The sequence below is a fragment of the Dromiciops gliroides genome, chromosome 2 (assembly GCF_019393635.1).
Source record: "Dromiciops gliroides isolate mDroGli1 chromosome 2, mDroGli1.pri, whole genome shotgun sequence".
Classification (NCBI taxonomy): Eukaryota; Metazoa; Chordata; class Mammalia; order Microbiotheria; family Microbiotheriidae; genus Dromiciops; species Dromiciops gliroides.
Genome location: NC_057862.1, coordinates 225,753,675 through 225,769,548, shown reverse-complemented (window position 1 = coordinate 225,769,548; position 15,874 = coordinate 225,753,675).

Here is a 15,874-nt window from a genome sequence, read left to right as displayed (position 1 = left end):
GGAGAACCTGTGTTCAAATCTGACCTCAGACATTTGACACTTACTAGCTGTGTGACCCTGGGCAAGTTGCTTAACCCGCAGTGCCCCTCAAAAAAATGGTGAAAACTAAAAGAATACCCATTTTAACAATATTTTCAACCTTTCATTCCTTCAGTTGTACCATTAACTCAAATGCATCCCTTAGCATTCTTTTTACTCTTAGCACCCTCAACCCCTGTTCCTCCAGCGGTTATCTTTAGACTCTTTACTTCCTCTGCTCTCAGGTTTCCTTTGCCTCCAGTATGTCAATCATTCCTCCCTTTTCATCTGGTTAATATTTTTAGTTATTTGGTACCCTAAGGTTCCTGAGTTTTACAGTCCCCTCAAATACCTTGACCCTGATTCAAAATGTATTTATTTATTCATTCATTTTTATATTTTTAGTCAGCATTGTGCAAAGGGACTTTGTGCAAGAATGTGTGCTATTATATCTTAAATGTTATAATTCTTGGGATAAAAATCTATTTACCTAAGGTTATGTTGGTGACTTGCTAATAAAAAAGAGTATAAAATGGTCAAATTAATCTAAATGAAATGCTATTATACACAGCCAAGTTAAGTAGTATTTTCAAATAGGTTTAATTAAATGCACTTTATTTCTACTAATAGCTGTTAGTCTTTCAGCTGTGGTAAGTGCTAGAGGCAGTGAGGGAGATTAAAAAAAGTTCATATTTACCCTCCAAAAAGATGGGCTACTAGTGAAGAAAGAATAAGACCTTGTGATTGATTAAAGATGCCTCACCTATCTCCAGTTTTATTAACCTATTTTCTAGTTTTCTGAAGTTCTGACAAGTGGTTATAAAATCTTTGCCTAAATGAGACAGATACCTCTTCAATAAGTCCATTTGGCTTTTGGACAGCTTTCAGTGCTAGGCAGTCTCTTTGTGACTACAAGTCTAAATATGCTAGTCTTAAGAGAAAGAAAGATATTGGTTGAAATGACTATTTCAACTATTGCAACCAAAGCTCTTAATTTTCTTCCCTGTAAAATTAGGAGACTGAACTACATGATACCTAAGCTCCCTTCTAGTGTCAAAAATCCTGTGATGTAGTACACCATAGCTTCTTCTTTTTTGGGGGGGATGGGGGGGCAATGAGGGTTAAGTGACTATCCCAGGGTCACACAGCTAGTGAGAGTCAAGTGTCTGAGGCCAGATTTGAACTCAGGTCCTCCTGAATCCAGGGCCACTGTTTTATCCACTGTGCCACCTAACTGCCTCCATACAACATAGCTTCTTAAAGTTTTCTTTGGAAACATTCAAGGATTTGCTATGCTCTCATTTATGAACAATGACCAGAACTTTCATTATTTTTAACCTGTGTTGATCCACCTCCAAAATAATAATGGTAAACAAATCATACTATCATCATCAATTTTCAATAAAGCTTTATTCATCTGTTATAAGATATGGGTAGTTCACAGCACTATCATGCCTCATTTGTTTTTTCTAATGTCATGTATAAATATTTTCAGAATTATATATGTTATTGCTTCTGGCTAATTAACAGACATTCATTAGCACAGCTTTCCAGCTTTTCTTTTAAATCCAGCACTTATTCAGATATTATTATCCTCCTTAGATTTAGTTTCCAATAGCAATTATTAACAAGCCATATAATTAAAGGGGCACGAGTTTATTATTTTAATAGGTTCACTTATTAAGTCTTTTAACTGCTGAGTTTTCTACTCCCAGACAATTCAGCTGCATGTTAGTATATCTGACAATTATATTCATTTGCATAATTTAGACACCAGAGACTATTTTGAAAAGTGCAATAGATTTTGATGTAGGATAATAAATGAATCCTTTTGACAATCTTAGTTTACTATCAAACCAGGTGTGCTTTTTAATTTCCTGTTGAACATTTTTCTTTCTTCCTTCCCTCCTTTATTTTTGCAGGGCAATGAGAGTGTGTGACCTAGGTCACACAGCTAGTAAGTGTCAAGTGTCTGAATTCAGGGTTGGTGCTTTACCAATGTGCCACCTAGCTGCCCCTGTTTAACATTCTTACCTGAAGACTATTTGGGTTTTATAATCAGAAATTATTTCCTCTGTGGAACTTGATTCAGATCCAATTTTTTTTTTTTTTTTTGCAGGGCAATGGGGGTTAAGTGACTTGCCCAGGGTCACACAGCTAGAAAGTGTCAAGTGTCTGAGGTCGGATTTGAACTCAGGTACTCCTGAATCCAGGGCCTGTGCTTTATCCACTGCGCCACCTAGCCGCCCCCTCCAATTTTTGTTAATGTGTTACTCCATTAATAAAATTGAGCAAGATCTTCATGCAAAACTAATCACATTTCCTTTTTTTTACAGTTACTAAACTGAAAAATAAGAGAAATGCTATAAATATAGTTTATCTAAATTGTAGCACATCATTTGACAAAGTCCCTTATGCTATGTTTATAGAACAGAATCATGGATGGGTTTAGACAACAGTGCAATTAAATGGCTTCAGCACTTGTTGAATGGGTGGACCAAAAGAGTAGTCATGAATGTTTTGATTTTAAAATAGAAACAGATTTCCCCACTTTTTCCCCCTTCCAGAAATTTCCTTTTGCCTGTTTACTGTTTTGCATTTCATATTAATCACTTAAAGGTATTATTATCCCTTTTTTTTGATAAAAGAAACCTAGAAGGGATATATAACTCATTGAATGAGAGAGTTCAGATTCAAAAAGGGGCTTAAAAAGCTAAAACTTTTGTCCAAATTAGTATGGTATTCAGAAGTGGTACATGCCAATTTTCATACTTGGTTAAGAATAAAACCAACCTCATAAATACTGGATGAAAAAAGAATGGATAGACATAGAAAATGTATAAAATGACTACTCTATTCAATACAGTGATCCATGAAAATTCCAAAGGACCCATGATGAAAATTGCTATCCACCTCCAGAGAGGACAGATGGACTGTGAATACAGATTGAAAAATACTTTTTAAAACCTTCTTTATTTTCAGTTTTGTTTTGCTTCATTTTTTTCAACAGGATTAGTATGGAACTATATTTTTCCCATCTATTATCAATATCAAATTGTTGCTCAATCACTCTCGCTCTTGCTCTTGTTCTGCAATAAGGGGACAAGTAACTTGCCCCGGGTCATACACATAGTATCAAGTGTTTGAGGCTGGATTTGAATTCAAGTCCTCTTGACTCCAGGGCTGATGCTCTATTCACTGCACCACCTAGCTGCCCCTCAATTGTTTGTCTTCTCCAGGAGAGTGTTTGGGAGGGAGAAAGAAAGAGAATCTGGAGCTCAAAATTTAAAAGATAATTTTTTACTATTAGAATTATTTATTAAAATTATATTTTAAAAATTAATAAAATGTAAAAGATATTTGAGGCTTACTATTTTGTCATTGAAGGATAAAAACAATAACCACGTGTAGCAGCAGAACAATTAGAGGTATACAAAACTAGAATGAGACGCCTTGAAAGGAATATGATTGAAGTATCTTTCAATTCTATGATTCTGAGATTCTGTTCCCCAGAATTAGCTATGAGAGATTCAGAAAATTAGTTTGGTTCCTTACTAGTATTATTAGTGTTTTCCTATCCTTTGTACTTACTTTTGTTAAAACATTGTCATTTATTTCATATGAATTATAATTTCCATGTGGGAAATACTCAGAACCAAAATAAGATACATAGTAGTAGACAAGGGTAATTTTTAAAAATGTAATAAACATTTTGTGAGAAAATAATTTAAAGTTTGGGGTTCCAATTTTTGTCCCTCCTCCCTAGACAAGCAATCATATATAGATTATACATGTATGATTATGTAAAACATTAGCATATTTTTCATTTTGTAAAAGAAAACTTGATTAAAAGAAAAAAAAGAAAGTGAAAAATAGCATGCTTCAGTCAGTTCCATCACTATCAGTTCTTACTTTGGAGTTGAATAATATGTTTCATCAATAGTACTTTGTGATTGTCTTGGATCATTGTATTGTTGAGAGTAGTCAAGTCATTCAAAGTTCTTCATCAAACAATATTGCTGTCTATGTACAAAATATTCTCTTGGTTCTGTTCACTTCACTGTACATCATTTCATACATGTCTTTCCAGGCCTTTCTGAAGTCATCCTGCTTGTCATTTCTCATAGCACAATAATATTCCATCCCCATCATATACAATAATTCGTTTAGCCATTCCCCAATTGTTGGGCATTCCTTTGATTTCCAATTCTTAGCCACTAGACAAGGGTGATTTAAGGACAAGGAAAATCATGGAGACAGGCAGACATCCACAGCCAATTTCCCTTATTGTTGGTAGTTTTTGTATGCTGATGTTCTTTGTTTTTGCATACTGTAATACATGTTTTTGTTGATGAAAAATATATGACAATTTTAAAAATAATAAATAGGGGTTGGAATGAACCATCATGCTACAAAGTTGAGGATGCTGGTCTTCCATATTAAAAAATAACAAGGAAGTAGGCCCAGGGTCTGTTGAAAGAATGTCCCCTTGACAGATAGTGTATACGTATAAGTGGATCTTGTAAGATTCTCAAGATATCATTCTTTATTTCGTTTCCTTTTCAGATATGAAATTTTTTTATTTTTTTTTCAGGGCAACAAGGTTACGTGACTTACTCAGGGTCACACAGCTAGTAAGTGTCAAGTGTCTCAGGCTGGAATTGAACTCCCTTCCTTCTGAATCGAGGGCAGGTGCTTTATCCACTCCATGACCTAGCTGCCCCCCCAATACATTTTAAAGAAAAAACAAAAACAAAAACATAACAATTAGCATAGCCTATAGGGAAAATATTGCTCCTACCATACTTTCTGCACTATCATAGAGAATTAATGGCATATCTATGCTCTCTTTAGAATATACTATTTAAATCCCAAACAATGGTTTTTTTAACTCTTTAATAACATCAAGTTAATTCATATGCTTCCTTTTAAATTGTGCATTTAAATTTTCATTTTATGCTTTAATTTGCCTCATTTCAAATTTTGAAAAGCAAAGATGAATTTAAGCAACCTGGTTTCCCCCCTTATTTTGCAGTTCTTCTCTACTCCAAGGAATTCTTTAGGAATGGACCTTGTTGAATGCAAGAAAGTGGAACTTCTTCCTCACTTTTATCACCTATTTTCTACTCACATGTACTTATGGCCAAAAGAATATGAAGATAATATAGTATTTTACTTAAATACATGAAACCTTGGAGCAAGTATGTTAATAAAAGAAAGCTTAGGAATAGGGTTATTATGGCACTGGGTAGTTATTTTAAATTTAGTTTATCAACAATGTTAGAAGGCAGCATTCATCCATTTCACCTATTGTAGAAGTTTTGAAATTGTTACAATACCATAGGTGATCTCAAAAGCCAATTTTTCCTTATACTTGGGGGAGAAATAGAAGACCTACTATGAGTAGAATCTGCATAAGCAAAGTAAGAGTATGCAAGAGCAAGACCCATATTTTGGGGCCAGGATGCAACACAGAGCTGGAAGATAATAAAGCTAATAAGAAGAATTTAGAATTCACAGTACCTATAGAGAGAGGTTGACCCTTTAAAGGGCATCCCATGACCATTGAGAACCTGAGTAAGACTTGAAAAGGATTTACAAGTGTTCTTCTTCCACTTCAACCTCTGAAGTGAAGACATGACTTAGTGTGTTGTAGGGATTCCAAAAGATTGTCACTTGGTAAATGGGTCTATTGAGATAGAGTAGGATATTGCTATGTTGCTGGAAAAGGAAAAGACAGTCCACAAATAGCATGGTAATACCTAATCATCAATGTTAATTTCTTAAAATAGATCAGAGTAGCAGAATCACATTTTTTTGTCTCATGTGACATATGGATGAGGTATCTTCATTATCTCCAAAGTATGTGGGGCTAGCACCAAAGCTTGGCTTTCTGCCAAAGCTCCATAAACTATTTACAAATGTAGTAATTAAAATTAATGAATGAAAGATTGAATTGCCTCAGTAGAGTAAAGCAATCAAAACTAACATTTACTTTCACATCATACCTCATAGTAAAATTATTAATTTGAAGAAAATATTCATTTGGGAGTTATGAACAATGACTATTAAAAAGTGAACTTGAGGTTATGCACATCGTTTTAATTTGCACATTTGGACTTATTTCTTCTGCTATGCTTAACTTTACAATATGCTGGATTAGTATGCATTCAGCTATATTATCTGAGACAGAAGTTGTTTCTTAATAATTTGAAATATTTGGTTGAGAATTCAGAAATTCTGCCATTCAGTAGAATACTTCATCCAATTATAGAACATCTATTCTCAAAGAAACAGCCTTGCTCAGTGTGGCTGGACATCACCAGAAGACTGGTAATATGAGGAAGAATTGGTTAGCTATTTAAACTAAAATAAATTATATTTATTCTTATTATTGTTTATTATATTAATAAGAAAATTACATGTGTACAAATAATTTGTTGGCCACATCTAAATAGGCAAGAATGAGAATATGGCTAGCTAGAGAGAGTATCACAGTCCCTTTCCCCATCAATTCACATGAAAGGGAGATTAGAGCTGTGAAAAAGTTTCAGAACTCCAAATTGTTTTGGCAGTTTAAGAGTCAGTAGATTTTGATAGATGATGACAAGTTGAAATCTTGCCTTCAAAGATTGAATGCCTAGGTATATGGAATTTTACCACAAGATAGAATTGTGTTCCTCCAGGGAGATCCAATTCTGGTAGCCATGTCTGACTTCAAAAAGATAAGCTCCTGCATGAACACACTAGGAATTTAGCTAGGATTGTTTCTGTTATTGTTGTTGTTAGTAGTCTGACTCCAGACTCTTAAGAAGCTCATTTTGGAGATAAGAGGTCTTATAGGCAAAGCTATGAAGGACCTAAATAAAACACTAAGAAAAATGCTGAGAAGTTGTGTTTTGTTTTGTTTTCCCTAGGGAAGCCTTTTGTTGCTCTGTGCCTGTGATGGCTGCTATGCAATTATTGAAAATGCCTTTACATTTGAACTGAAGAATCGTGGAATAGCCCACTTTATACATGGGGAAGAAATAGCTAAGGACTTCCTTGAAACAAAAAGTGGAGGCAGAGAGAATTTTCAGTGCCATATGCCTTGTAGGCATGTACCTGACAATGGGTGCAGAAAGTAAACACGCCACAGAATACCATTACTTGGGGCAACATTAGATGGAGACCAAGAAGGGCTATAGTATGAAGCTGTCAATAAAATATGTCAGTGGCTTTGTAGCAGGAAACAAATGGTTTGGAATCTGGCCATGGTTTCCCTACATTTGTGTTCCTCCATGTATTGGCATTGGCTATGTATATTCTCCTCTTGTGCACATCTCCAACTCTCTTTCTAAGTGTATTGAATCTTCTCATTAGCAATGTGTGGGGCAGCTATATGGCACAGTAGATAGAACACTGGCCATGGATTCATGAGGAACTGAGTTCAAATCTAACCTTAGACAGTTATTAGCTGTCTGATACTGGGCAAGTCACTTAACCCCAATTGTGTTAAAAAACAAACAAAAAACAACACACATACACACACATGTGGGGCCAACTCCAGTTTTCCTGTTATATATCTTGCCACCGGTCCCAGATGACTCTGGAAAGCTGAGTGAGGTTGGTGACGTTGGACAACGTTCCCATACTTAAATCCAATTCAGTGTTGTCATGGTCCTCTTCAAGAACAAAGGACGATGGGGCAGCTAGGTGGTACAGTGGATAAAGCACCAACCATGGATTCAGGAAGACCTGAGTTCAAATCCTACTTCAGACACTTAACACTTACTAGCTGTGTGACCCTGGGAAAGTCACTTAACCCTCATTGCCCTGGGGAGTTGGGGGGGGGGAAGGACAAAAAACACATAATGTTTGTATTTGTTGCAGAGTATGCTTCAGTTTTATAAGGTAAATGTTTTGTTGCTACATTCCTTAATACTGATTTTTTTTCATTAAATGTCTTTACTATGAAGTTATCTTTTCATTTGGATGACAACTAGAGGTAAACAGATTGTCAAGGAGCTAAAAAAGTATGCTATTAACTAATTGGCACCAGAGTAGTCTTATCTGAATAACTCATCCTATGAATTGAGGGGTCCTATAATTGTATTATAGTATTATCATTTCAAATGCTACATTTACATAGTACTTTTACTTTTTCAGAAAAGATTACATGTAATATCTTATTATAACATGTACATAATATTTTTCAATTACTTTATAAATCAGGAAACTAAATATAAAAAAATCAAACAATTTATCTAAGGTCATGCATAACTAGAGGAAGTGCTGGGGTAAAAATACAGTTGTCCTGACATTTTGTCATGTATGTTATATATGTTCTAGTAGCCTATGATACATTTTAATTTTCATTTGGTGTTGTATAGAGAAAAGCAGTTTTAAAGCTACCCCAAGGAGAAAATCCTTGTTCTTTGAATTAAGTTTAACTCTCCCTTTTGCCCTTAAGAGAACCAACCACTATAAATGTACTTTGGCCTGACTAGAACTACACAACACAATTGTACACAAAGTAGGGAAGGTTTGGGAAAGAGGAAGGGAAGATCACTAGGATGACTAGAGATAGATAGATAGATAGATAGATAGATAGATAGATAGATAGATAGATAGATAGACGTATATATATATATATACACACACTTATTTATGCATGTATACTATATGTATATATGTATTTATATAAGTATACATACACATACATTTTGATTAAGGGGCTGGATAATAGCCTTTCCTAAGTAATACAGGACCTTTATCTTCAAATACTGGCCCAAATTCTGGCCTTGCCTTTTGGACTCCAATTTTCACACTTTTGATACTAAATTATAAATTAAAATATATTTTTAAAATGAATTAAAATGGGAGGCAGGGGTAAGAAGTAAAACGTCGGTGAGGAGGAATAGGGTGAAAGAAGGGGGGAAAAGTACAAAGGGGGTAAATAGAATGGAGGGGAATAGACAGTCAGTAATAATAACTGTGAATGTGAATGGGATGAACTCTGCTATAAAACAGAAGCGAATTGCAGAGTGGATTAAAAACCAGAACCCTACAATATGCTGTTTACAAGAAACACATCTGAAGCAGAGAGATACACACAGAGTAAAGGTAAAAGGCTGGAGCAGAATATATTATGCCTCAGCTAAAGTAAAAAAGGCAGGGGTAGCAATCCTTATCTCAGACAAAGTGCAGGCAAAAATAGATCTCATTAAAAGAGATAAGGAAGGAAATTACATCTTACTTAAAGGTACTATAGATAATGAAGTAATATCAATATTGAATATGTATGCGCCAAGTGGTATAGCATCCAAGTTCTTAGAGGAGAAGTTAAATGAGTTACAAGAGGAATTAGACAGTAATACTATACTAGTGGGGGATCTGAATCTCCCCCTCTCAGAATTAGATAAATCTAGCCAAAAAATAAATAAGAAAGAAGTGAAAGAGGTGAAAAGATTACTAGAAAAGTTAGACATGATAGATGTCTGGAGAAAATTGAATGGGGATAGAAAGGAATATACCTTTTTCTCAGCAGTACATGGCACATTTTCAAAAATTAACCATGTATTAGGGCACAAAAACATCATAGTCAAATGTAGAAAGGCAGAAATAGTAAATGCATCCTTCTCAGATCATGATGCAATAAAAATTACATGTAAGAAAGAGCCAGGGAAAAGTAGAATGAAAATCAATTGGAAACTAAATAATTTCATTCTAAAGAATGAATGGGCCAAACAAGAAATCATAGAAACAATCAATAACTTTATCCAAGAGAATGACAATAATGAGACAACATACCAAAATCTATGGGATGCAGCCAAAGCAGTGCTTAGGGGAAAATTTATAGCTCTAAATGCTTACATGAATAAGAAAGAGAAAGAGGAGATTAATGAATTGGGCATGCAACTTAAAAAGCTAGAAAAAGAACAAATTAGAAATCCCCAATTAGACACTAAATTAGAGATCCTGAAAATTAAAGGAGAAATCAATAAGATTGAAAGCAAAAAAACTATAGAATTAATCAATAAAACTAAGAGCTGGTTTTATGAAAAAACCAATAAAAAAGATAAAATATTGGTTAATTTGATTAAAAAAAAGAAAGAAGAAAACCAAATTACCAGTATCAAAAATGAAAAGGGTGATGTTACCACAAATGAAGTGGAAATTAAAGCAATAATTAGGAAATATTTTGCCCAACTGTATGCCAATAAATTTGACAATCTAAATGAAATGGATGAATATTTACAAAAATACAAACTGCCCAGGTTAACTGAAGAGGAAATAAAATCCTTAAATAAACCCATATTAGAAAAAGAAATTGAACAAGCAATTAATGAACTCCCTAAGAAAAAATCCCCAGGGCCAGATGGGTTTACGGGTGAATTTTACCAAACATTTAAAGAACAATTAATTCCAATATTATACAAATTATTTGGAAAAATAGGGGAAGAAGGAGTTCTACCAAATTCGTTTTATGACACAAATATGGTGGTGATACCAAAACCAGGCAAAGCAAAAACAGAGAAAGAAAATTATAGACCAATTTCCCTAATGAATATTGATGCTAAAATCTTAAATAAGATATTAGCAAGGAGATTACAGCAAGTGATCACCAGGATAATACACTATGACCAGGTGGGATTTATACCAGGAATGCAGGGCTGGTTCAACATTAGGAAAACTATTAACATAATCAACCACATCAATAAGAAAACCAACCAAAATCATATGATTATCTCAATAGATGCAGAGAAAGCTTTTGACAAAGTACAGCACCCATTCCTAATAAAAACACTAGAGAGTTTAGGAATAGGGGGAGCTTTCCTTAGAATAATAAACAGTATCTACCTAAAGCCATCAGCAAGTATTATATGCAATGGAGATAAATTAGAGGCCTTCCCAATAAGATCAGGGGTGAAACAGGGATGTCCATTATCACCCCTATTATTTAATATTGTTCTAGAAATGTTAGCTTTAGCAATCAGAGAAGAGAAAGGAATTAAAGGAATTAGAATAGGCAAGGAGGAAACAAAACTATCACTCTTTGCAGATGATATGATGGTATACTTAAGGAATCCTCGAGAATCAAGCCAAAAATTACTTGAAACAATTAACAACTTTAGCAAAGTAGCAGGATATAAAATAAATCCACATAAATCATCAGCATTTCTATACATGACCAACAAAGTCCAGCAGCAAGAGATAGAAAGAGAAATTCCATTTAAAGTAACGGTAGGTAATATAAAATTCTTGGGAGTCTACTTGCCAAGACAAACCCAGGAACTCTATGAACACAACTACCAAACACTCTTCACACAAATCAAATCAGATCTAAATAATTGGAAAGATATCAATTGCTCATGGATAGGCAGAGCTAATATAGTAAAAATGACAATACTGCCTAAATTAATTTACTTATTCAGTGCCATACCAATCAGGCTACCTAAAAATTATTTTATACAGCTAGAAAAAATAATAACAAAATTCATCTGGAAAAACAAAAAATCAAGAATATCCAGGGAAATAATGAAAAAAAATTCACAGGAAGGTGGGTTAGTGGTACCAAACCTGGAGCTTTACTATAAAGCGGCAGTCATCAAAACTATCTGGTACTGGCTAAAAAATAGAGTGGTAGATCAATGGAATAGGCTAGGCTCAGGAAATGCAGTAGTAAGTGACACTAGTAATGTAGTGTTTAATAAACCCAAAGACTCCAGCTTCTGGGATAGGAACTCAGTATTTGACAAAAACTGCTGGGAAAACTGGAAGATAGTATGGCAGAAATTAGGCTTAGACCAACATCTTACACCTTATACTAAAATAAGGTCAAAATGGATACATGATTTAGACATAAGAGGTGATACCATAGGTAAATTAGGAGAGAAAGGAATAGTGTACCTATCAGATCTTTGGAAAGGAGAACAGTTTTTGACCAAACATGAGATAGAGTATATTATAAAATGCAAAGTGGATGATTTTGATTATATTAAATTAAAAAAAATTTTTGTACAAACAGAAGCAATGCATCCAAAATTGGAAGGGAGGCAGAAAGCTGGGAAACAATTTTTGAGGCCACTGCTTCTGATAAAGGCCTCATCTCTAAAATATATAGGGAATTAAATCAAATTTATAAGAATCCAAGTCATTCCCCAATTGAGAAATGGTCAAAGGATATGAACAGGCAGTTTTCTGATGAAGAAACCAAAGCTATCTATTCCCATATGAAAAAATGCTCTAAATCTCTAATGATTAGAGAGATGCAAATTAAAACAACTCTGAGGTACCACCTGACACCTATCAGATTGGCTAAAATGACAAAAAAGGAAGATAATAAATGTTGGAGAGGCTGTGGGAAAATTGGAACACTAATGCATTGTTGGTGGAGCTGTGAGCTGATCCAACCATTCTGGAGAGCAATTTGGAATTATGCCCAAAGGGCGATAAAGCTGTGCATACCCTTTGACCCAGCAATCCCACTTTTAGGTCTTTTGCCCAAAGAAATCATGGAAGGGGGAAAGGGACCCACATGTACAAAAATATTTGTAGCTGCTCTTTACGTGGTAGCAAGGAATTGGAAGTTGAGGGGGTGCCCATCAATTGGGGAATGGCTGGACAAGTTGTGGTATATGAATACAATGGAATACTATTGTGCTGTAAGAAATGATGAGCAGGAAGAGTTCAGAGAAACCTGGAGGGTCTTACGTGAGCTGATGATGAGTGAGATGAGCAGAAGCAGAAGAACATTGTACGCAGTATCATCAACATTGAGTGTTGACCTACTGTGATGGACTATATTCTTCTCACCAATGCAATGGTACAGAAGAGTTCCAGGGAACTCATGATAGAAGAGGATCTCCAAATCCAAGAAAAAAAAAAGAAAGAAAGAACTGTGGAGTATAGATGCTGATTGAACCATATTATTTCTTTTGTTTTGGGTGCTGTTGTTTTTTTTTTTTCTATTTTGAGGTTTTGCATCACTGCTCTGGTTCTTTCTCTTGTAACAGGATTAATGCAGAAATAGGATTAATGTTATTATGTGTATATATATGTGTGTATATATATATATATGTATATGTATAGAGATATATAGATATAACCTATATCAGATTACCTGCTGTCTAGGGGAGGGGGGGAGGGAGGGGAGGGAGGGAGAAAAATCTGAAATTGTAAAGCATGTATAAACAAAAGTTGAGAACTATCTTTACATGTAACGGAAAAAATAAAATATCTCATAAAAAAATAAATAAAGCAGTCCAGTTGGGCTGGACATCCCTTCAAAAAAAAATTAAAAAAAATAAAATGAATTAAAATAAAAATGTAAGATAAATGTTTAAATTGTGCTCAGATACAGGATTTCATGGCCTATAACTACTGATAAGGACAGTGACATAAGTTAATTTAAGTCTATTACTGATCCAGCATTATTGAAAAATACCAGGAGAAGCTTAATGGTTGTGCTCAAAGTAGGTGAGGTAAATAGACTGATAGATGTTAGAATTTCTTAAAAATGGTTCCTTAACAGTTTAAATAATAAGCATCAGTGGTGCTCTCATTGATTCTTATTACCGCCCACCTCATAATTGCGAAAGCAATTCTAAATTGTTTTTTTTTTAAGATAAGGACCACCTCAATAAGCATAAAATAGCCATCTCACTAAATTTATTTATATCAGCTAAGAATTCTCTACAGTAATTATTGAATTTTACAGATCACATATTATTCATGGGTCAATAGGAAGTTTGATCACCTGCTTGTCCTAAAGCTATGACTTATGAATAGAGTCAGTCATGCCCCACTACTAAGATCCCCAGACAATATATCTACCATACCCCCTCCTGGTTAGAGATTCATTAAGAGAAGATGACAGATTTATATGCTCTTTAAATAAATACAGTGTAACATGGACTTAAATTAAGCTGTTGTTTCATAGCAAAAGACGTTGTAGCTAGACTTTTGCTTTGACTTCTAAAGGGGAGATAAAGGGGAGAGGTTAAAATAATATAGATGGATAGAAAGAGAGATATAGAGAGACATGCATATGTATATATATTATTTATTTATAGAAACATTTATGTATATAGAGACATCTACATATAAGTAAAATCATATTTATATAATGTATATTCACATCTCTCTGTGTGTATTAACCATCTGAACCCTCTCTCCTTTAAGAAATATAAAAGTACTCCTGAAATTTAACTATATTAATTGTTGAGGCATGACTGCTAATCTGTTACTGCATTATTGCTTGAATTTTCCTCTTGTGAGGCTATATTAGCCAGTCTAGAATGAATTAGATAACTTTGTAGGGAGTTGACTTTTTCCTCTAAGTGAAATGTTTACTATAATAACAGCACACAGTGGGTCTATTTTTCCTAGTTGTTAAGATTATATATAAAAAAGACTAAATAATGTGACATTACTAACACCATGGGATACACAGAGTATGACTTTTTAAAAGAGACTAGTTTGGGGCAGCTAGGTGGCACAGTGGATATAGCACCAGACCTGGATACAGGACTCCCTGAGTTCAAATCCGGCTTCAGACACTTGACACTTAACTAGCTGTGTGACCCTGGGCAAGTCACTTAACCCTCATTGCACTGCAAAAAAAAAGAGAGAGAGAGAGAGTGAGACTAGTTTAATTAATTCTGCCAGAAAAAAAATGCTTTAAAATTCTGCCCCTATGTGTTTGTTGTTTAGTGTTTACATATTAATACAATCTTTTTATTTTTAATATCAATAACCAGCATTTATATGGTTCTTTTAGGTTTGCAAAGTGTTTTACAAATTTTTTTTCATTTTATGCTCACAAAACCATGGAATTTAGGTGATAGTATTATCCCCATTTTACAAATGAGGAAACTGAGGCAAGCAAGAGTTAAATACCTTGACCAGGCTCACATTGCCAGCAAGTATTTTAAGCTAGATTTGAGTTCATGACTTTGTAACTCCAGGTCCAGCATTTATTTTTTCCCCACCTAGAAGCCTGATAGAAACCAAAACAGAAAAATAGACAACTAACTTTAAAAAAAATAAACTTTTTTAGACAAATGACTTTAATTCATATATAAGTTGATGTAACAGAGTCAGCATGAAACAGTTGATTGAGGGCCATCAGTTGTGTTAGGAAGACACAGGCTCAAGTTCTACCCTGACACATACTGGATATGTGACTCTGGGCAAGTCACAAATCCTGAGTGCTCCATGAAATTCTAAAAACCTATAAAAAGAAATGATACACTGATTTTCATTAGCAGAGGGAGTTTCCAGTCTAGGAGTTTTCCATAGTGATGCAATTATAGAGGTAGAACACAGCACAAGTCAAGTTCATGGAGTAGATGGTAATACAGTTTGAATAGAAACAAATTACATACTGTAATTGATTTGTGACATGAATTGTTTATCTGATTCCATACAATTGATTGGCTAATTTAAATTCTTCATCTACTTAGTTTTTCTAGTGTAAATATAACTCTGTTAACTGATAATGGACATCAATCAGTTGACTCTACAACATTCCAGTACTTGATTCTATTCTGGGATTCATATTTCACCTCTACTGCTTTATACCTTGGGCAAGACACTGAACCTCTTTAGGCCTCAGGTATCTCATTTATTAAAAAAAAATAGAGTTTTATACAATGACCCTTGTGTTCAATTCTAGCCATACAAATATTATCCCATTATCCTGCAAAAGACAACACAGAACACTGCTTTTATTTAATTTGTGCTGGATATTCATAACAAAAATAGTAAGCACTTTTGGAACATATCACTTAATTATGTTTTACTTAATGTCCATAATTTGAGGGTCATTGAACAAAGACACCTCCACTTTCTCCATTTTAACATCTTTCAA